This window comes from Mesoplodon densirostris, chromosome 16, assembly GCF_025265405.1.
Source record: "Mesoplodon densirostris isolate mMesDen1 chromosome 16, mMesDen1 primary haplotype, whole genome shotgun sequence".
Lineage (NCBI taxonomy): Eukaryota > Metazoa > Chordata > Mammalia > Artiodactyla > Ziphiidae > Mesoplodon > Mesoplodon densirostris.
In genome coordinates, this window is record NC_082676.1 from 71877844 (window position 1) to 71899544 (window position 21701).

Genomic DNA, 21701 nt, shown 5'->3' on the forward strand with positions numbered 1-21701 from the left:
TATCCGTTCTTCTGCCTCAGTTATTCTGCTATTGATCCCATCTAGAGTATTTCTTATTTCATTTATTGTGTTTTTAATCGATGCTTGATTCGTCTTTAGTTCTTCTAGGTCCTTGTTAACTGTTTCTTGCATTTTGTCTATTCTATTTCCAAGATTTTGGATCATCTTTACCATCATTATTCTGAATTCTTTTTCAGATAGACTGCCTATTACCTCTTCATTTGTTAGGTCTGGTGGGTTTTTATCTTGCTCCTTCTCCTGCTGTGTGTTTTTCTGTCTTCTCATTTTGCTTATGTTACTGTGTTTGGGGTCTCCTTTTTGCAGGCTGCAGGTTCGTAGTTCCCGTTGTTTTTGGTGTCTGTCCCCAGTGGCTAAGGTTGGTTTAGTGGGTTGTGTAGGCTTCTTGGTGGAGGGGACTACTGCCTGTGTTCTGGTGGATGAGGCTGGATCTTGTCTTTCTGGTGGGCAGGTCCACGCCTGGTGGTGTGTTTTGGGGTGTTTGCGGACTTTTTATGAATTGAGGCAGCCTCTCTGCTAATGGGTGGCGTTGTGTTCCTGTCTTGCTAGTTGTTTGGCATAGGGTGTCCAGCACTGTAGCTTGCTGGTCGTTGAGTGAAGCTGGGTGCTGGTGTTGAGATGGAGATCTCTGGAAGATTTTCGCCGTTTGATATTATGTGGAGCTGGGAGGTCTCTTGTGGACCAGTGTCCTGAAGTTCGCTCTCCCACCTCAGAGGCACAGCACTGACTCCTGGTTACTCAATTTGGGATGATTTGTTGTCTATTCATGTATTTCACAGATGCAGGGTACATGGAGTTGATTGTGGAGCTTTAATCCGCTGCTTCTGAGGCTGCTGGGAGAGGTTTCCCTTTCTCTTCTTTGTTCTCACAGCTCCTGGGTCTCAGCTTTGGATTTGGCCCCGCCTCTGCGTGTAGGTCGCCGGAGGGCGTCTGTTCTTCGCTCAGACAGGACAGGGTTAAAGGAGCAGCCTCTTCGGGGACTCTGGCTCACTCAGGCCGGGCGGGAGGGAGGGGCACGGAGTGCGGGGCGAGCCTGCAGCGGCAGAGGTCGGCGTGACGTTGCACCAGCCCGAGGCGTGCCGTGCGTTCTCCCAGGGAAGCCGCCCCTGGATCCCGGGACCCCGGCAGTGGCAGGCTGCACAGGCTCCCGGAAGGGCGGTGTGGACAGTGACCTGCGCTCGCACACAGGCTTCTTGGCGGCGGCAGCAGCAGCCCCAGCGTCCCACGCCCGTCTCTGGGCTCCGCGCTTTCAGCCGCGACTCGCGCCCGTCTCTGGAGCTCCTTTACGCGGCGCTCTTAATCCCCTCTCCTCGCGCACCAGGAAACCAAGAGGGAAGAAAAAGTCTCCTGCCTCTTTGGCAGCTCCAGAGTTTTCCCGGACTCCCTCCCGGCTAGCTGTGGCACATTAGCCCCCTTCAGGCTGAGTTCTCGCCGCCAGCCCCAGTCCTCTCCCTGCGCTCTGACCGAAGCCCGAGCCTCAGCTCCAGCGCCGTCCGCCCCGGCGGGGGAGCAGACAAGCCTCTCGGGCTGGTGAGTGCCGCTCGGCACCGCTCCTCTGTGCGGGAATCTCTCTGCTTTGCCCTACCCAGGTATGTGGGGAGTTTCTTGCCTTTTGGGAGGTCTGGGGTCTTCTGCCAGCGTTCAGTAGGTGTTCTGTAGGAGTTGTTCCACGTGTAGCTGTATTTCTGGTGTATCTGTGGGGAGGAAGGTGATCTCCGCGTCTTACTCTTCCGCCATCTTACCCGGAAGTGTCACATTTAAACTTTTAAGAGGGAAAAAAAAAGTCTATAAATGTTAGACGACTATATAAGAAAGTATTCACTGCTGGGTTGTTTTAAGATGCATTCTCTATCCAGAACCTTGTATTAAACCTTGAAAACAGCACAGTGGCATTTCTTAGCTGAAACCAGTGAAATGCGTCTAGCCATAATCATATTTTCTCAGTCGGCACAAAATCATGAATCACCCGTTTCTCTAAGGACATAATTAGTTTCAATGCAAGAGACTTTAATTTCCCCCCCTATTTATCTTATGGTAATAAAAACCATTTACTTACCATGGATGCCAAAGAATAGATTAAGCAGATCAAAAACAGTATAAGATTAACATGTGCAATTTACTTGGCAGATGGAGGTATTTTATCATTTTACCAAGTTGTTCTCTCTCTGGAGGGAAGCTGTGTGTTGATACTTCACAACCGAGACCAAGCTGGGGCCAGTCAGACGTCAGTGTTAGGGGAGGTGAAGACTGATCATCGCTGTGGACCAGGGAATGCTCTCCTTGCATCACCAAAGAAGAAAGATAAGAAAGGATCTTTCCTTACACTCTCTAAATTTAACAAAGTTGTAAGTGTGCTTGCTTTGGCAGCATATATAATAAAACTGGAACAATACAGAGAATAGCATGATCCCTGCACAAGGATGACACACAAATTCATAAAGCATTCCTTATTTAAAATTTAAAAAAAGTTTATTTTTTTTGTTTGTTTTTTGTTTTTTTGCGGTACACGGGCCTCTCACTGCTGTGGTCTCTCCCGTTGCAGAGCACAGGCTCCGGACACACAGGCTCAGTGGCCATGGTTCACGGGCCCAGCTGCTCCGCGGCATGTGGGATCTTCCTGGACCGGGGCACGAACCCATGTCCCCTGCATTGGCAGGCAGACTCTCAACCACTGTGTCACCAGGGAAGCCCCCCAAAAAAGTTTTTAAGTATACTGCTGTAGTAAAAAGAACCACACACACATACAAACACACATAAACACACACACAATAAAACAATATTATAGGTGACAAAAATAGGAGGGTGGAGTCTATAGATACTATCTATACTTCTTAAATTAAGACATAAGTGTACTTATTATTCATAGGTGTGACATATGAATAATAATGACAACTAAAAATGTACTATAAATCCTCAAAATTACTGGAAGGCAAACACACATATACCTCAAATATCAAAAAGAAAAGAAAAGAGAGAAAGAAAGAGAAAGAGTGAGAGAAAGGAAAAGAAAGGGGAAAACAAAGCAAAGAAAGGAAAGGCAATTTTTAGAGCAAATGATGGAAATAAAGAGTATATTGAAAACAAATAAAAATCTCAAAAGTAAAGCTAGTAACATGTAAAATATAAAATGTCATGTTTGATTAGTACATTTGGATGACATGACACTAATAAATGTAGAATAAATGTAAATAAAATGTAAATAAAAAAGAAACTAATGAAATCAGATTAGGCAAAGAGTGACCAAGCAAATGTTAACAAACAGAAAGCTAGGAGTCACAGTAATAATATCAGACAAAGATAAAGTTAAAGCAAAAAATGATAAACTAACACAAAAAGGATACCAAATATTAATACATGGTCTCACCCACAGTGATAATGCAACTGTATTTTATGCAGTAAATAACAAAGGAAAACAACATAAAGCATAAATCTAGAAACTTCTAAAATAAATCAACAAAAACCAGAAGTAGTATGAGACCAACTCATCCTTATGATATCATGACTGATCAAGTGGATAAAATTTCTCAATTAATTAAGGAGGTAGAGTCATGGTTCTGAAGCCTGAGTTACCCTCAGCCCAGGTGAGTTTGTTCAAACACAAATCACTGGGCTCCACCCGAGTGGTTCTGCTTCATTTGGTCTGGGTGGGCTCTTGTATCGTGTTCAGATGGAAATTCAGGAAGCTGCAAGGTTTACGCGTGTGGTTCCAGCACCCAGATCTTTGACAGAGAGCCCAAGGGACTCTCAGCAGAGCCTTGAGCTGACTGCAGCCCCAGCATGAAAGCCGCCAGCAGTGGGGTTCAGAGAAGGGATATGATTCCCTTAAGTCTGCACATGAGGACAGAGGGGGAATTTTGCCCCCAAAGTCTCTGTTTCCAAAATGCAGGCACATTTTGTTACCTCTGGGAGAGAACGGGGTAGAATTTCTCATCCTCTATGGGTCTGTCCATCTTGGTATTACCTCTCCTTAGCTTCTGAGGTGGTAAAATTTTCCTCAAAAGCTGCTGTCTATTTCTGCCCCCATTAAAAAAAAAAACAAAAAACTCTGTGTTTGGCCACATGCCAAGTCCTTTACACACATTCCTTTATTGTGTGATCATGTGAGGCACACCTTCCATGACCCCCATGTTATGGGTTGGGTATCCGAGGTCAGCAAGTTCACCTACCTTGACATGGGGCACATGGAGGAGGGGCTCAAACCCCCATCCACTTTGACCCAACATAATAGCCACACGACACTCCTCACTGCCCCCTTCTTGTCTGCTAACTCTCTTTCCTTTGCATTTGTCTCTTTCTCCCAGCAAAGAAGGGTAGGACTTCTAGTGGTTAGTGGTTAGTGTTTTATTTATTGTTATTTTTTATTTTTCCCCAGGTTCTTTCCCAGGAAGTAGTCAAGTTTATACAAGTCTCAAAGCCACCTCCCATGGCGAACTTCCACCCTCTGCTGAAACTGCTCCTTCCTCTTGATGTTTTGGTTTGGACGGAAGGTGGAGGCTGTCATCAGAGAATAGCCAGTTGCTAGTAGCCCCAAAGGCCCACAGGCTGGTCTGTCCTCACATGGCCTACCAGCCTGTGCTCAAAGCTGAGTGCAATTCTCAGCTTTGAAAGTCTCCAAAAATGGCAGCATCCTTGGCCAGAGACAAGGCTCACTAGTTCTGCGTAATTCTGTAGCTTAGAAATCATCATCTTTAAGGTGCATTTGAACTTTCATGTTGGTTTGATAACTTAACTTCCAGAGTTTTGAAGATGCCTTGTTCTCATCTTTGCCTTTCCTGTGGATCAGAAGGCAACTGCAGGAGGAGTGTATCAGACCAAGAAATCTAACCCAGACCCTGGTTTCAGCACCATGGGAGCAGACCATCGGGGGTGGTCTCCAGGAGCCCTCCCTTGCTAGACATTTGGATAGTTCACCAATGCCTTCTGGGAATGCAATGCTGCATTCCACCCTGAAGTCTGGAAAACTCTAGACCTTAAGGAGATGGTCATGTTCCAAATATTGAGATAGCAAAACAAACAGGACTGAAGAGCCTCAGGGAACTCCCATAATTTCCAACTGTTTCCAAAATGTGTTCAGTTGAGCAAAACCCCAAACGTATTGTGTAAGGTCCATTTCGCATTAAATCCACATGTCAAACTGAAAGAAACCATCTCCATATGAATCTGATTCATTCACGCTTAACTAATACAAAGCTTGGCAAGGAGCAAATTGATGGTCAAGAGGCCCCTTTCAGTGGCCTGAGGACGTCCCCCCTTGCTCCAGGTTGTCTACCCAAGAAGGGAAAAGAGGAAAGTGAATGTTAGACTCCTCACTTGACTCAACATCTTCCACTGGCAAGGCTCTTTCCCCTTCTTATCAGCAATAAAGCACCAATAATGAGAAGACACTGTCCTTGAGTAGGACGGGCGTTGTTGGGTCAAGAAAGGCCCCCGGGCCCATCCACCACACCCTTAAAAAGGGGCTCTCAGACTTGCCTCGCCTCCAACACCATCCTGGGTGAGGGTCATTAATTTTTCTCCCCTACATACCTGAGCAGCCAACTGCGTGGCCTTCCTGAGTCCACCGGCTCCCCATGATCCTTTTGTTTCTGAATGATATTGTTAGTCGTGTGGCTGCTCTGTTCAGGAACTTTTGGCCTCACTCTCACCTACAAGCCTTATGGGCTCAGAGGCACTTTGCATTAAAGATCTTTCTCCCACCCCAGCTGAGCAGCCAGCTATTCTGGCCTTTTTGAAAACCTGCTCTTTCATTCCTCTTCCCAGTCTCTTCTTCCCTCACTGCTCTGTTTAAAACTCTGTTCTTTAAAGATCTACTTAAATAATACCTCCTCTATCCAGTTTTTTTTAACTTGTTGTTTTAAATAAAATTAGATTTACAGGAAAGATGCAAAAATAGTATGGAGTGTCCCTGAACAATTTCCCCAACCTCCCCTCTCGCCAGCAATCTTACATAACCATAGTGCAAGTATCAAAACCAAGAAATTCACATGGGTTCAATACCATCAAATACTCTAAGACCTAGTCAATAAATATTTTTTGAGTGACTATATGCACAGGATGGTTGTGGAAAGGACAGAGAGTCACCAGGGAATTAGGGACAAGATGTGTTTCTGGAATCCTTGTTTACTTAGGAAAATTAACTCCCAGAACACTTTGATCCTCGGTGGTCACTGTTCAGTCCCAAACTTCTGGTGCTTCACACAGCTAGTCTCACACACACACCCCATCCTCCTGCTCTCTACCCTCTATCTAAGTGATGTCAGCTCTGGAGACAGCGTCAAGGAGCCTCCAGGAGAAGTAGAACCATATCAGCCGAGGATAGAAAGAATCCTCAGGGGCCCAAAGTGATGACAGTTTTGCTTTACATTGATATCAAAATCAAGCTGAAAAACAGACCACAAAGGAATGTGCATGCTTATAAACTAAGAAAAGTCTACTTTGTCTAAACTCTGATGAAATCAGAGCCACTAAAAGGCTTTGGTCCCTGAAGTCACGAAACTTTCAAATGTTCTGTTCGTTCAAAAATGGTCTTCCAGTCATTAACAGGAAACACACTATCCTAGTCTGAGACCCACAGATACTCCAAAACTAGCCACACCCCTGAGTCTTCACGTGAGGTGGACTGTTTAGGTGTGCTAGGGTGGCCACCCCATGGTGGAGGCCACTGATGGAATTTAATAATGTCATAAGAAAAGCTTACATAATCACAAACTAAAAATTACTACTTACAAAATAATAGCTCAAACCTCTAAAACATACAAGTACTAATTTCATTTTCCTCCAGATTTACTTCCTGAAAAGGTGTGTTTCTTGTATTTATGTATATTTGTAATACAGATTATGCATAGCTCAAGTGAGACATACCGCGTTGAACAAGTATGGGCTTGTGGAGACCGTGGCCTCTGCCCTGGCGGTGCTGGGAACATCCCATAACTTTGCTGGTGATTATGGTGTGACTGTGGCCTCTGATCAATATCCATGATCAGGCTGAGGGTGTTTCTCTCTGGCTTCTGAGACAGTAATGGATTCAAAAATGTTGCCTCTCCCTCTCTTTCCTGAAAGAAATGCTATTTGATAAGAGTATTTTTCTTTTATTTTTATTTTTATTTTTTTTAAATTTTTTTTTGCGGTATGCGGGCCTCTCACTGTTGTGGCCTCTCCCGCTGCGGAGCACAGGCTCCGGATGCGCAGGCCCAGCGGCCATGGCTCACGGGCCCAGCCGCTCCGCGGCACATGGGATCCTCCCAGACCGGGGCACGAACCCGTATCCCCTGCATCGGCAGGCGGACTCTCAACCACTGCGCCACCAGGGAGGCCCCTATTTTTCTTTTATTATAGTGTTAGATGTACTAGAATTTGATTTATTATCTTTGCTTTTCTATTCATCTGTGAAATTGCCTTCTACCTTCCTTTTTTTTTTTTTAGATTAGCTTGTTCAGATTTCACTACCTGTTCATTTGTATTGTCTTAATATGTATTGTTCTGAGGCAGTTTATTATATTAAAAAAGTATCTATGCCTTAAATTTAGGTAAAACTTTTCTATAAAATCATCAGGGCATGAAGCCTTTTGAAAAGATGGAGTTGACAGACTTTCTAGTTTCTATTATGGTGGCTGGTCTACTAACTGTTTCACCTCTTCTTGGCAAATGTTGGTAATTTATGGAAAAATCATCAAATGCATCTATATTTTTTAATGCTTTGGATGAAATTTATGCAGAATATACTCTTAAAGAAAAAGCTTTACATCTGTCTGAACATTTCTTTTCTCCTTCACAGCATTGCAGGTTGTGGCTCTTTGTGTTTTTCTTGAAGGGATGTGCATGAGATTGATTTACTTATTGGTCTTTTCCTGGAAGCAACACTTGGTTTTATTTATCAGTTCTATAGATTGCTTATCTGGGCATTTTTGTTTGATTTTAAATTTGTTAGTGACTACATTGATGTTTGTAAATGCTTTTCTCTAACTTCCTTTGGTTGTACATTCTTTAATCCTTGAGTAATTTCTAGTGAATATATTTCCAAATATTTTTACTTGTTAATTAAAACATTTATGACCATGGTTTTCTTCTGCTATAATTTTGGACCAATATACATTGTCCTCCTTGTCCTGGACTTCTAAAAAGTCCATAATTTTAGTTTTTTTTTTCCAGTTTGATCTAAGGACTATTTTTGAATTAATAATTATTATTTTTAATTTCAGATGATTAGATTGGTAGTAGCAAAAGGGGATGGGGGAAGTGTTATTTTAGTTTCCACTTGTGTTAAGGTTCTGTTTATCTGGTTTCTATTTATTGCTTTTGTTTCTCTGTTATTCTGCTTCTCTGGTTATTCTCCAGTAAACAATAGGAGATAGAATATGATTTATATATGATATAGTATAAGGAATTGGCTCACAGGACACTGGGAAGTCCCATGACCTTCAGACCAGGAAAGCAGGTAACAAAATTCCAGCCTGAGTCCATCTGAAAGGAGTTTGTTAAACACCGTGCCTTGATTGTGTTTTTATGAGATTCTCCTTATATTTCTAACAGTCATTGCCACAGATGTTCACTGACACTCTTGCACATACATATACATAAACATTCATGAACATTCCAGTTTCTTGGTGGATTTTACCTTTGACTTTAAATGATGCCTCATGAGGTTTCAGTATTGATGTTGCTGCTTTCTTTTTGTAGTATAGTACGTTCTTGTTCCATCATTTTATTTTCTTTATTAAATTTCCAATCTGTTTCTTTTAAAAATAGTAGAGCATCTATGAGTGTGGCCTCCAAAGTCCACTCATTCGATTCCCTGGCTCCACCCCCACCAATTACTTATCTAACTATCTCTCTGTCTCCTTGTTGAGATACAGCATATGGTAAAGGGTTTGAAAGTGCCTGACAAGCAGTAAGAACCCAACGGATGTTTATCTATGGGTAATTTTTATTACTACCATTTTATTTTCTATTATAAATAGCAAAACATTTATCTTATAAATAGTGAAGCATTAGAATTTAGTTTTTTAAATCCAATCTGAGGACTATATATTTTAACAGGGTGAGTTAAAATCCATCCAAATTAATTTCCACCATCAACAGTGGGGGTTTTATACCTCTGCTTTCTTTTACATTTTCTGTTCTCTCTGATTTCTTACTATTTCATTACTTTCCCTTCCTTGACTTTAGCTGGATCCTGACTCAGTTGTGAAAGGGGTGTGATTCTGGAAATGTATCCACTTCAATGGGGTTATCCAATTTTGTAGCAGACTATTGTTCATAGTGTTCTCTTATACTTCTTTTTGTTTCTGTAAAATCTGTTGTAATGTGTCCTCTTTCATTTCTGATTCTTTTCTCTTTTATTTTTTCTCAGGCTAGCTAAAGATTTGTCAACTTTTTTGATATTTTCAGAGAATCAATGCCTGGTTTCATTGTTTTTCTGAATTGATTTTCCAGTCTTTATTTTGTTTATCTCTGCTCTAATAGTTATTATGGGTTCCTTTTGCTATCTTTTGGTTTAGTTTTGCTCTTCCTTTTCTAGTTTCTTAAGGTATAAAATTTGGTTGTTTATTTGAGACATTTCTTCTTTTTTAATGTAAGCATTTGCAGTTATAAATTTTCCTCTTAGGACTGCTTTCACTGTATTCTATAAGTTTCGGTATGTTGTGTTTTCATTTGCATTTGTCTCAACATATTTTTAATTTCTCTAGTGAATTGCCTTTTGAACCCTTGGTCTTTTAAGATTGTGGTGTTTAATTTTCACATATTTGTGGATTTTTTCTGTTTTCTAGGTCCATTCTACTGTGATCAGAAAAGATATGGTATATGATTTCAGTCTTTTTTTTTTTTTTTTTTTTTTTTTTTTTTTTTTTTTTTTGCTGTACGCGGGCCTCTCACTGCTGTGGCCTCTCCCGTTGCGGAGCACAGGCTCCGGACACACAGGCTCCGCGGCCATGGCTTGCGGGCCCAGCCGCTCCGCGGCATGTGGGATCTTCCGGGATCGGGGCACGAACCCGTGTCCCCTGCATCGGCAGGCGGACTCTCAACCACTGCGCCACCAGGGAAGCCCTCAGTCTTTTTAAGTTTATTGAGACTTGTTTTGGGGCCTAAGATATGGTCTATATTGTAGAGTGTTCCATGTGCACTTGAGGAAAATATGTATTTTGATGTTGTTGGGGGGACTGTTCTTTATGTCTGTTAGGTCCAATTGACTTAGAGTGTTGCTCAACTTCTCTTTAGGCAAACTTGGAGAAATTGCAGGTTCAATTCCAGACCACTGCAATAAAGTGAATATCAATATAAAGGGAGTCACAGGAATTTTTTTGTTTCCCGATGCATATAAAAGTTTTGTTTACACTACACTGTAATCTAAGTGTGCAATAGCATTATGTCTAAAAAACAATGTACATGCCTTAATTTAAAAATACTTTATTGCTAAAAAATTATAACCATCATCTGACAATGGAGAGTTGTCACAAACCTACAAGGACCTGGAGCTTTCTGATCCGCTATCCTGCTAATGGCAATCTGAGATAATTATTTCTTAAAAATGTAAAATCTACATTTCGTAAGTTGTTCAATTACTCTTATCAGGTATACTTGAGGCCTACATAAAATTTTAAGCTGAAGAAACTTTTTCCAAATATTGCAGCACAAAGATTTCTAACCTGGAGAGAACCCTGCTTCACTACAACAGTCAAGATTCTGACATCCCAAAGGACAAAATAATCAAGATTCTCAAGAATACTTATTTTTATCGAGGCCAATATGTAGGATTTGTCTGGTTCAGATACATAATTGATGGAGATATTTCTCTTAGACCTTGAATAAGTTTTTTGTTGAGCTGGGCAGACTTCTCAGCAAACATAGTGTTCTCAATACTCCTGAGTACTTTAAAATTTCCAGTGATTTCTGTTTCTCAGAAAACTTGTTGCTTTTAGTAATATCTCAAAGGATGTCAACAGAAATCTATTTCAATGTTACAGTGTTACAGTGGGTCTGTTTTAGCCTTTACATTCTTATTTCTGGAAGACAGCTCTTTCAAATGTTTCATCTCTCTCTTTACTCATATAGAACTTTGTAAGAGATCCAGTTTATTAGCTCACCCAGAAAAAGCCAGGCATATCCTAGTCAGACTGCCTGAGAGTGACTGGCTTTGTCTTCTGCTCAGTAAATGCTTCACAGCTCTCTCCCTACTGCAGCTCCTCGCACAGTTGTGATAAGAATTAGGAGTGGAGTGTGCCTCTCTCTACCTGCTTATCTCTCTGCCTAATAAAACACTGGCTGGGGCCATAGCACTAACTACAGTGTTTGTTCACTATCTTTAAGTGGTTCCTCTAGAAGTTAAGGAGTGACTCCAGGAAACACCAGTGGGGGAGTAGGAAATTGAACCAGGGGAGGGGAGGAAGTCAACAAAAGGTGTCTTATTGAGCAGTTCACTTCAGAGAGCAGCTGGAGCTCAGTCCCCAGGGCCATCTGAGAGAGCAGGTAGGACACATCCCAGAGTTGTCCTACCTAGGAAACAAGGAAGGTGGGGTGTTTGTCCACCCACTTCTCTCAGTCACTGACTGAGGGCTTCTCCTGAGGGATACTAACTCCCCAGCATTTCTGGTCCCTCCATGGGTGGAGAGCAGGCTTAGACAATTAGAAGTGGCCCGCTGGCCAAGGCTCTCAAGCACCTGCAGTTGGCATTCTTAGCATCTGGTCTGCGCAATGTAGAAGGATGAGGATGGGAGGACATGCATGGGTACCAACCACATCTGCTACACTCCCTCTGTACTTCCTTCTACTCGTGGGAAAAAATAGAAAGATTCCAGCCTTCCTTAGCAATTCTCCAGACATGTGCTCTGAGTAGGCCTAGGAAAAAAGGAAATCATGATTTTGACAATTAAATCTTCCAGTATGTGACCTTTTCTGTAAGCCGAAAGCATTTCCAAGAGAATAGAGTACTATTCATATAGAAAGGTCCATTTTCCCCTGACTTTAAGGTGTGGCTCTGTATACAAATGCATTAACTCACTGTTAACATAAAATAAAAGTCTCAGAATATTAGCATTTTCTATGATGTAATCAACATAAACTAAGCATGCTGATATTGCTGAAGCAGCAACAACCAGAGGAGGGATCTTCCTATAACAAAAATATTTATTTTCTGCCAACTGCTTTAAAAATATATATATATATATATATTTGAGATGTCCTTGAGATGAACTCTACTGACTACCTTTAGTACATTCTCATGGAGAAAAATGTTTTTACAGAACACGACTACATCTATTCAGGAAATATTTATCAAGGACCTAAAGTGTGCCAGATACTGTGCCTGGCACAGTAGATAAGTGATAAAAGCCCACAAGCCTTGTCCCCAAGGATCCCACACCTTAGGAGGCAAGAGCAAGGCAAGGAGAGGAGATGGATCAGCAGAGGAAGGTCACAGAGAGGAATGGTCGTGAATGTGGACCCTGGAGTCAGACTGTCTCAGCTCAAACCCTGCTTCTGACCGTCACTGACTGTTTGTCCTGAGACAATTATGGAGCTCCTAATCTTCAGCTGTGCTCATTTCTGATGCGGTAATAACACTACCCACAAGTTACGGGGGCATGAAGACTAAAGGAATTTAGCATAATGCCAGCCACTCAGTGCACAGTAAATGTCAGCTGTTGTTAGTACAGAAAAAGAACTGGATTAATAATCAATTGCCACAGAACAAATTACCATAAATTTATAAGCTTAAAGCAAGACACACTTATTATCTTTCAGTGTTTGTGGGTCAGAAGTCCAGGCACAGCTTAACTGTGTCCCGTACTTCAGGATCTCTCACAGGCTTCAATCAAGGTGTCAGCTGGGGCTGGGGTTCCACCCGAAGACTCAGCTGGGGAAGGGTCTTGTGGGGTTGTTCCTGGAGGGCTGGAGCAAGGGCCTCAGCTCCTCACTGGCTATTGTCTGGAGGCCACCCTCATCCCTTGCCGTGTCTCCCCAGCATGGCAGCTGCTTCATCAAAGGGACAATGAGGAGGGTTTGCCAGCAAGAGATGAGCCACAGTTATGAGTGATCTACTCACAGAAGGTACCTCCATCACTGTTGTCACATTTTATTGGTTGGAAGCAAGTCACAGGTCTCACCCAGACTCAAAAGGAGGCGATTCCTAAAGAGTCTGAACACCAGGAGGTGGAGATAATTGGGGGCATGTTAGGGTCTCCTGCCACAAATGTGTTTTAAATATAAAACGGTGTAAATTGTCTGCTTCAAAGAGATGGGATTAATTAGTAAAGGATATCAAGGAAGCTTCTTCAGAGAGCAGCTGCTAAACTGAGACCAGAAATGTAGGGATTTTCCAGGAGGACCAAGAGCCAAGGGCATCCCGGGAAGAGAAACGTCCTTTACAAGGGCAAGCAGTGGCAAGACCATGTATTCTCATCCTGCGGGCCACATGGTGGGGTGGAGAAGTGGGCAAGGAAGGGCATTATATTTCACCGAAGTACCTTCTACCTCCCCCTCTGCATCCACGCCACCCCTCTCCCCTGCTCTGTGCCCTGGGAGGCTGACCATCACAGTTCTGCCCCATGGCTCCAACTGGGTTCAAACAATGGTAAACATTCCAGGAGGTGAGAGGGCAGGAGGAGAGAGAGATTGGGATGCTTCTGTTCTCTGGACGCCTCTGTGAGTTTGCTTTGACCTGTGAGATCCTTGGACAAAGAGTAAGACCCTCGGGCTTCCCTGGTGGCACAATGGTTGAGAGTCCGCCTGCCAAAGCAGGGGACACGGGTTCGTGGCCCGGTCCGGGAAGATCCCACATGCCGCGGATCAGCTGGGCCCGTGAGCCATGGCTGCTGAGTCTGCGCGTCCAGAGCCTGTGCTCCGCGACGGGAGAGGCCACAGCAGTGAGAGGCCCGCGTACCGCAAAAAAAAAAAAAAAAAAAGAGTAAGACCCTCACCGCTGGCTGTGTCTCCAGATTCCATGACAAGCCCTCCCCTCATCTCTTTCAGGCCTGGGGGTGATGACAGCTTCCTTTGTTTCTAGATTAGGGACACATTTCTTGTGGCTTTCTTACCCATTGCCCACAATTCTGCAAATGTTCCCTTTATTAAAATGTCTTCAGATTATCCACTTTGGTTGTGGTCTCTGTTTTCTGCTAGGGTTAGGCTCACCCTAGACTTGCTGTGTTCCTGATGAGGGATGCTGAGGCCCATAAGTGAGGCAAGGGGACAGTGAGGAGATGGTGGAGCACAGGCATGTGTGGAGTATTATCCCAAGGACCTAGCATCTTCTGGGAAGAGAAGAGGATTCAGATGGCTTCCTGGTCTGTGCTTGGCCTTCAGGGAATGGCTGTGCCCGTCACCCAGGGGAAAAGTTCAGAGGAAGAGTGGGTTTAACAAGTAGATGATGAAGATTTGGATCTGACATGCAGAATCAGAGGGTCACGTGGAGCAGAGAGCAATGCGCATGAGACATGGGACATAGGAGTTTGTAACCAAGAGGGTGTTCTGAACTAGAGACCCAATACAGGAGGCATCAGTTTGAAGTTTGTGTTTAAAAATGTGGGAGAGGAAGAGGTTGTCTAAGGAGAGGGTGTGGAGTGAGAGCAGCAGACACCTGAGAAATAATTTAGGGGGAATAAAGACCTAATAGATCTATAAGAACACCTGAATATTTTACCATTTTCATAATACAAATCTTTTCCCATTTTTGATTTATTCCACAAATATTTTTGACCAACTGCTATATGACAGGCATTGTTCTAGATGCATGTGGTCCATCAGTCATCAAGAAAGGCACTAGCATCTTGCCTCACGGGGCTGCGTTCTGGCAGGGGAGGAGGAAAGTAAAAATGAGCCCTAATGAGTCAATGTTATAGTAGCTTAGAAGGTGATGACAATACAAAGGAAAAAGTGTGTGGGGGGCGGGCCTTGGAGAAGGAGTCTCCAAGGAAGCCAGGTGGCCGGTCTTGATATCAGGATGGAAACTGCTCCAGGCAGAGGGAAGACAGGGACTCTAAGAGAGGAGCAAGCCTGGCATGGCCAAGAGCCTGCAAGAAGGTCAAGGTGGAGAGTGAGCTGGACAGAGGAGGAGAGATGATGTCAGAGATGTAACAGGAGACAGAAGTCATGGAGAGATACCGGACGACAGAGGGGAGCCCTGGTGGGGGCACTGGGAGGAGCGGGAGCCACTGTGGGGAAGGGGGGATCACCGTGAAGAGGGGGTGTCACCGTGGGGAGGGGTGTCACTGTGAGAAAGTGGGAGCCACTCTTAGGAGGGGGGGCACCGTGAGGAGGGGAGAGGCACTGTGGGGGGAGTCACCGTAAGGAGGGGGGAGCCACTGTGAGAAGGGGGGAGCCACCATGGAGGGGTCACCGTGAGAAGGGGGGGTCACTGTGAGGAAGGGGGTGTCACTGTTAGTAGGGGGGCACCGTGAGAAGGGAGGAGGCACCATGAGGAGGGGGGTCACTGTGAGTTGCCAATGTGAAGACTGGCGACCCCTTGATGGTTTGAACAAGATAGTGATGCGAGCTGACTTCCATTTTAACAGGACCACTTTGCCCCTGGTGGGGTGTCTGGAGGAGCTGGGGGTAGAAGCAGGGGGATTCCTCAGAAAGCCTTGCCCAAGGGACACGGTGGTGAATGTGACCACCTGGTAACAACAAGAGGGTGAGAGTGCATGGGTTATGTGCACATTTTGAAGATAGAACCAATAGGGAAAAAAACAGAATATTTCCTAGGAGTCAGTGATTCAGAGGAGGATCATCAGTGGATTCTAAAATCAGTGGTGAAACTTGATGAGAGACAGGATATTTACAAAGTCTTCAGGTATCTTCTCACAAGAGATTTATTAATTGCACAAATAGGGGAAGCCTGGCAGGCGCCATATTCACCAGGGGATCAGCGTTGACGTCACCAGTCGTGAGACAGATGGACATTGTGTGCCTGAACGGTATGAAGCACCTTGGAGAACACAGCTTTCATTTGGAGCCTTGCCCACAATGTAACATCAGGCAACCCCAAATTCGAGTGTATTCTGCAAGATACTTGGCCTGTACTCAAAAAGGAAAAGAAAAAAGTAAACACAACAATGGAGGAACTGCTTCTGACTTTAAAACACTGAAATTCATTGATAAGATTGTGAGCCACTCTTTTTTCCTTTTGCCATAGAGGACATTATTGGGTCAACTGACAAAATTTAAATTAGGTCTTTAGATTACAAACAATATTACACCACTATAATTTCCTGATTTTAATACTAGTCCTGGGTTAAGTAAGAGAATGTACTTGTATGCTCTGAAGTAACTAACAATAAAAAGAGTTAGATGTCGTATCTTACTTACTTACATACTTACTTACTTACTCCCAAATGACCAGAATAAACACTAAAATACATAGAATGATAATGCAAATGTGGGAAAATGTGAACTTTGGGGGAATCTGGGTGAAAGATACACAAGAAGTCCTCATATTATCCTTGCAACTTTTCCGTAAGTCTAAAATTATTTCAAATGATAAAAGCTTATTTTGTTCATAAAAACACTTTCCAGAAATTTTGGGAATTTCCAGAGTTCTTCAATTCTCTCAACAATTGCTGCTTATGATTAAATTCTAATAGATGTTACATTAAAGGCATATTTAAATCCCTAAAATAAGATAACCAGAAAGAGAGATCCATTACTTAATATATGCTTTCCTGAGAATTTATAAATCTTTTCATTTACGTTAGGCAGTGGTTCTTTTTTCCTTGCTCTGTCTTTGAGCAGTGGGACTATTCATCTTGTCTTCATATAAAATTAACCCCAGCCTGACACCCCACAGGTACCAGATCCCCTTCCTCTTCTACTCAAGGAAACCTCTGACTTCTTGCTGGGTTCTCAGTGTTCCAGGGAACCCAGTGTGAAAAGTTTTCCACCGGAGAATCTGGGATGAAAATGCTTCTGAAAAGGGAATGTTCCTGTTCTCCTTAAACCCCAAAGGCAACATGCATTTCATACCTTCATTTTGCTTAAATCAAACTCTTTACCACTTCTTTTGACTGTAAAACTATTGGGAACCAGGATTCTCAGCTGTGCCACAACCTTTAGACCATTTTTAATTTTTGTTGCTCTACACATTAAGAGGAATTGTTCTAGAAGATGCACACACACGAGAGAAAACTCATATTTCAGACCATATGGAAATAATAAAACTATGTGTCAGCAGCTCTAGGAAGATGTCAGCAAATTTTGAAATTTAAAGGGTGAGAGATGGCTTATCTCTGGAGACATGGCTTGTGCCTGGGGGTTGGGCAGCTTCCTCCCCAGAGCTCACTAGATCATTGTCTCTGACTTCCAGTGATCGTGGTAGGAGAAACAGCAATCAGGATTCAGACATCCCAGCTGGGGAAAAGCACCCTGTGGGGCCCTGTTCAGCCCCAGTGTCCTTGGCATCATTTCTCATCTGCATAGTGCAGTGATCAGACCGGACACTTTTACTTCACTTTAGGCATCTTTCAGCTCCAGGCATCGGAGACCAACTCAACTGCCTTGAACAAAGGGATTTCTGGGTAAACAGCAGTGGTGGTGCCATAGTCCTTGAATCTCTCCCCATCCCCCCATTAAAACAGGCAGGGAAGACCCCTATAAGCCCCACACATAAGCAGATGAAGACACACAGCCAAGAGGCACAACTCCTGGATGCTATCACCATGGGATGGTGGGTGGGGTACACAAAAGGAAGCAACAAGATATCTGATAGTGGAACCCCACAGTTCCCAACAGGGGCACTGGCGGAGAGGCCCCCCCCCCACAGTGGGATGGGCTATCACTGACAATGTGTAGGATTGTTGTACACAGTGATGATTAAGAGCAGACAGATTTTAGTCACTGATACTATCATTTTCATATTCCCTGTAGATGATGTACTCCCTGCCCCAGCCTCTCAGAGTTGGTCACTAACATCACAAAAAGAGACAACCAGACCTCAGGGCCTCCTGATGGGCGATAACCACATCACCTACAATCCTGCCAGAGGCACGGAACCTGACTTCAGTCCAATTTACGGGAAATACCCAGGACCGCGGGGCAGCTTGAACTGTGCAGGAGAGTGCCACCAGCACAACGCATGCAGCAGACCAAATGGCAAGGCTTTGCTTGTTTCGTGACAATTGTAAGGAAAAGAAAGGAATGAAAGGCAATTGACACACCAAAAGAGCCTAAAGTAACAAAGCAAATTTAAAAGTATGGATGATAATAAACTATAGTATCCAGGGGTGGACATTTTGTTTTAAAACTACAAGGAAATACAGGAGATGATTACTATCACATTAGGGAGAGTGGTTACATTTAGGGGAGAGAATGTGATTAGATTCTACAGGCTTCTGAGGTGACTGGCAAAGTCCCATTTCCTGGCCTGGGTGATCACATCTGTGTTTGCCTTACAGTGCTCATTAAGCTATGTATTGTGTCCATGTCCCATTTTATAATAAATTATTTTATTAGTGGCTTGAACAATAGAGGGAATAGTTGGCTGGCTAATGGTCAGATGCCACTAACTGGAAGCCCAGTGTACAAAGCTCTAGAAGGAGCTTTGTCTAGCAGCTCTTACCTTGTCACCAGGAGACTGGTTTTCTTTGTCTCTTGGCTCTGTGCTCCATGGTTTGAGTAAGGCTCTTGCCTCATAGTAGTAAAATGACTGCAGCTACCCCAGCCCTAATCTCTTCACCCCACCCTATCCACACGGGGAAAAAAATATTTCTTCTAGGAGCTCCAGAAGAGCAATGGAATCACTCTCACTGGTCCAGACAAGGTCACATTCCCATTCCTAAACCAATCATTGGCTAAACCCACCCAATCCCAAGGTGATCAATAATTGATTCTGAGCTTGGCAGAGAGAAATAGCCACATAGCTGGTAGGAGACAAGAGTATGGGGGCTGGGAAAGCACTCCAAAATGATGTCTACTATACACTCCAGACCTAAAGGTTCTCTTGATTTAACCCACTGGGTAGCAGGACCAGAGGTGAAGATGGAGATAAGTTGAGAGGAGATGAAGACAATGGCTTCATGAGATGAGTGGTCTTCAGAGAGTGGCCCCAGGAGAAAAAGCTATCCAGGTGGACCCGAGCTCTCCCCCGTCCTGAGGCTCCCCCTACACGAGGACCCCACACGTGTGCACTGTGTGTTGGTACCTGCCACCATGCGCCAGATGCTGGACTAGGAGTGTTACATGCATGTTGCTTCTTCAAACACTCCTGCTCCCACCATGAGAGATTCCAGCATTGCCCTTAGAGAAGGGACATGAGGGCACCGACAGATGGACTGATTGGCCCCAGCTCTGCAGCTGGTACGTGGCAGCGTCCAGATTCAAAACTACGTCTGTCTGAGGACAAATCACGTGCTCTTAGCCACTCCAGTCTTCATGAAAACCTGTCAGACGGACACTGTCTCGCCTTTGGAAAACTGGGCAAATTGGAGTCTGGGGGGACTTGATTAAGGAGGGAGGTTAAGGAGAACACTGGACGTGGACCTGTCATTCAGCAGCAGATACAAAGTAAGGTCCACTCTGCACTCACATCTCTCTCCATAAACTGAATCTCTCTCTCAGGAGGGACTTGCCCAGCACCCGTGACATTCAGGAGCCCACGGTGGCCTCCAGCTCGGCCCCTGTGTCTCCTTTGTGCCAAGGACCTTCTGGCAGTGTAGGTAAGCCATCAGTCCTCATCTCAGAAAGATGTTTTCCAGTTTGCAGAATACACAGGATTATAAGGGAATGTGCCAATCAAAAAAAAAAAAAAAACAACCATATATATATACGTTATATAATAAATATGTTCTTCTTTAACAAACTGGGGAAATAAAGATCTAGCCATGGATCCCATACTGACCATGATTTCAAAGTATTGATGAGTATAAATGATGAGTCCAGATACCTGTGACAACTTTCATATGATATCAAAATACCTCTGATTTTTTAGGGTGAGAGGAAGCACAGGTTTTGCTAACACGGCTGTGGTTTGCTGTCTACATTCATAATGGAAGCACCTGTGAAGCTTCTAAGGCAAGTGAAATAAGACGTAGGTTTTGCTCTTCACCCAAGGTCACGGATCTCCCTCAATTAGGAACTCTGCCCCAGAGAGGGTTTCCACAGCAATAGTATTCTTTGGGGATCCACGTAGTGTAGCACAGTTGTGTAGACTAGACTTATAAGAAAATTTTCTATGTAAAGTTTATAAAAAGAGATACAGCACATCAAGGAAGAGCTCTTGTCCTTTACAGAATATACTGTGTTTCTTCAGTTTTCATTTTTGAATGAAATCAAAGAGAGGAGGCAGGTCACAACTTCTTGTTTGTGTGTCTCTCAGCTGGAATGCCCACGTGGAATCCCCGGGAAGGGACGGATATTTTTGTTGGTTTAAGCAGAGGATAGAAATCTAATAGTGATGTTTACATTTAGACCATACTAAAAAAGCAGCCCAGAAAGATTCTTTGAGTGTCCTGCATTCATATGCATATGTATGACTAAAGGAATTGGTTTTTCAGAGAAGACATTTTTCCAATTCCAGCCTGCATTTCTCTAATGCACTGAGTTTGAAAATGAAATGAGCATTTCTGGTGTCTTGTACTTTTGCTTAGGTTTAGGAAACACTTAAGCTTTGTCATAAAACTGGAGCAATGCAGCCTGGCTGGGTCCTGGTGACATATTCTGATCTGGAACAAGATACCCAGTGATTTTATTTTATTCTTACTCAGGTTTTCTCAGCAAGGATGAGAAGAGTCTGGAGCAGTGCAGCATATGAGTCAGGGCCAGGCTGGAGGAAGGTACAAGTCTTTCCTGTTAGAATGTTTCTGAACCCTGACCTGCTAAGAGGAAATGCTGTGCCTGCAAGATCCTAGGTGAAGAAGCCACAGGACTTGCTGCCACATCTGGTCCAGCCCAGACTCCATCATCCAGGAGCTCGGGTGAGGGCCAGGAAGTCTGGGCCACTGTTGTAGTCAGTTTGAGCTTCTGTAACAAAATACCCTGGACTGGGTGGCTTAAACAACAGGCATCAATTTCTCAAGATGAGGGTGACAACATGGTTGAGTTCTTGGTGAGGGCTCCCTTTGGGGTTTGCAGAAGGCTGCCTTCTTGCTGGGTCCTCACACAGCACAGGGGGAGCAAGCTCTGGTTTCTTGCTCTTCTTATAAGGGCACTAATCCCATCATGGGGGTTCCACCCTCATGGCATTATCAGAACCTAATTGCCCCCAAATGCCTCACCTCCAAATACTACCATGCTGGGGATTAGGATTTCAACATACGGATTTGGGGGACACAAACGTTCAGTCCACAGCAGCTGCATGTTTTCAAAGATCTTCAGAGAAGGTCTGATAAGTCCACACCCTCATTAATACACACTTACAGTGAAACAATCTTTCTTTCTGAAAAAACTGTCCTTCAGTCAACTTCATGCTACAAAATACAACTATATTTATATTTTTTAAGTGAAAAAAGCTTAACTCCTTAATTCCTTCTCAGGGATTATATAAATTATCAAAAAATAACCTCATGAAGGGGAAAAGTGAAAGTCACTTGAGATCCCTTGGTCCAGAGACAACCTTCATACAATCTGGTGAACAGACATCTCTCCAGATGTACTCCAGGTGTACTCACCTGTATGTGCCCATATGTGTCCACAGACATAAAAGGTGTGTATTAAATGTGGCCTTTACCCCGTTTCACATTGATTTTCAACTCAAAATCTTTCCT

General features: G+C 43.7%; 1 non-coding gene across 1 annotated transcript; it reads left to right on the plus strand.

Annotated features, from left to right (window-relative positions):
• Window positions 1-2369: 2369 nt before the first annotated feature.
• Window positions 2370-2473, plus strand: LOC132477213 (U6 spliceosomal RNA). The gene has a single exon (XR_009530233.1). It is a non-coding gene; the product is annotated as a U6 spliceosomal RNA (small nuclear RNA).
• The last annotated feature ends 19228 nt before the right edge of the window (window positions 2474-21701 follow it).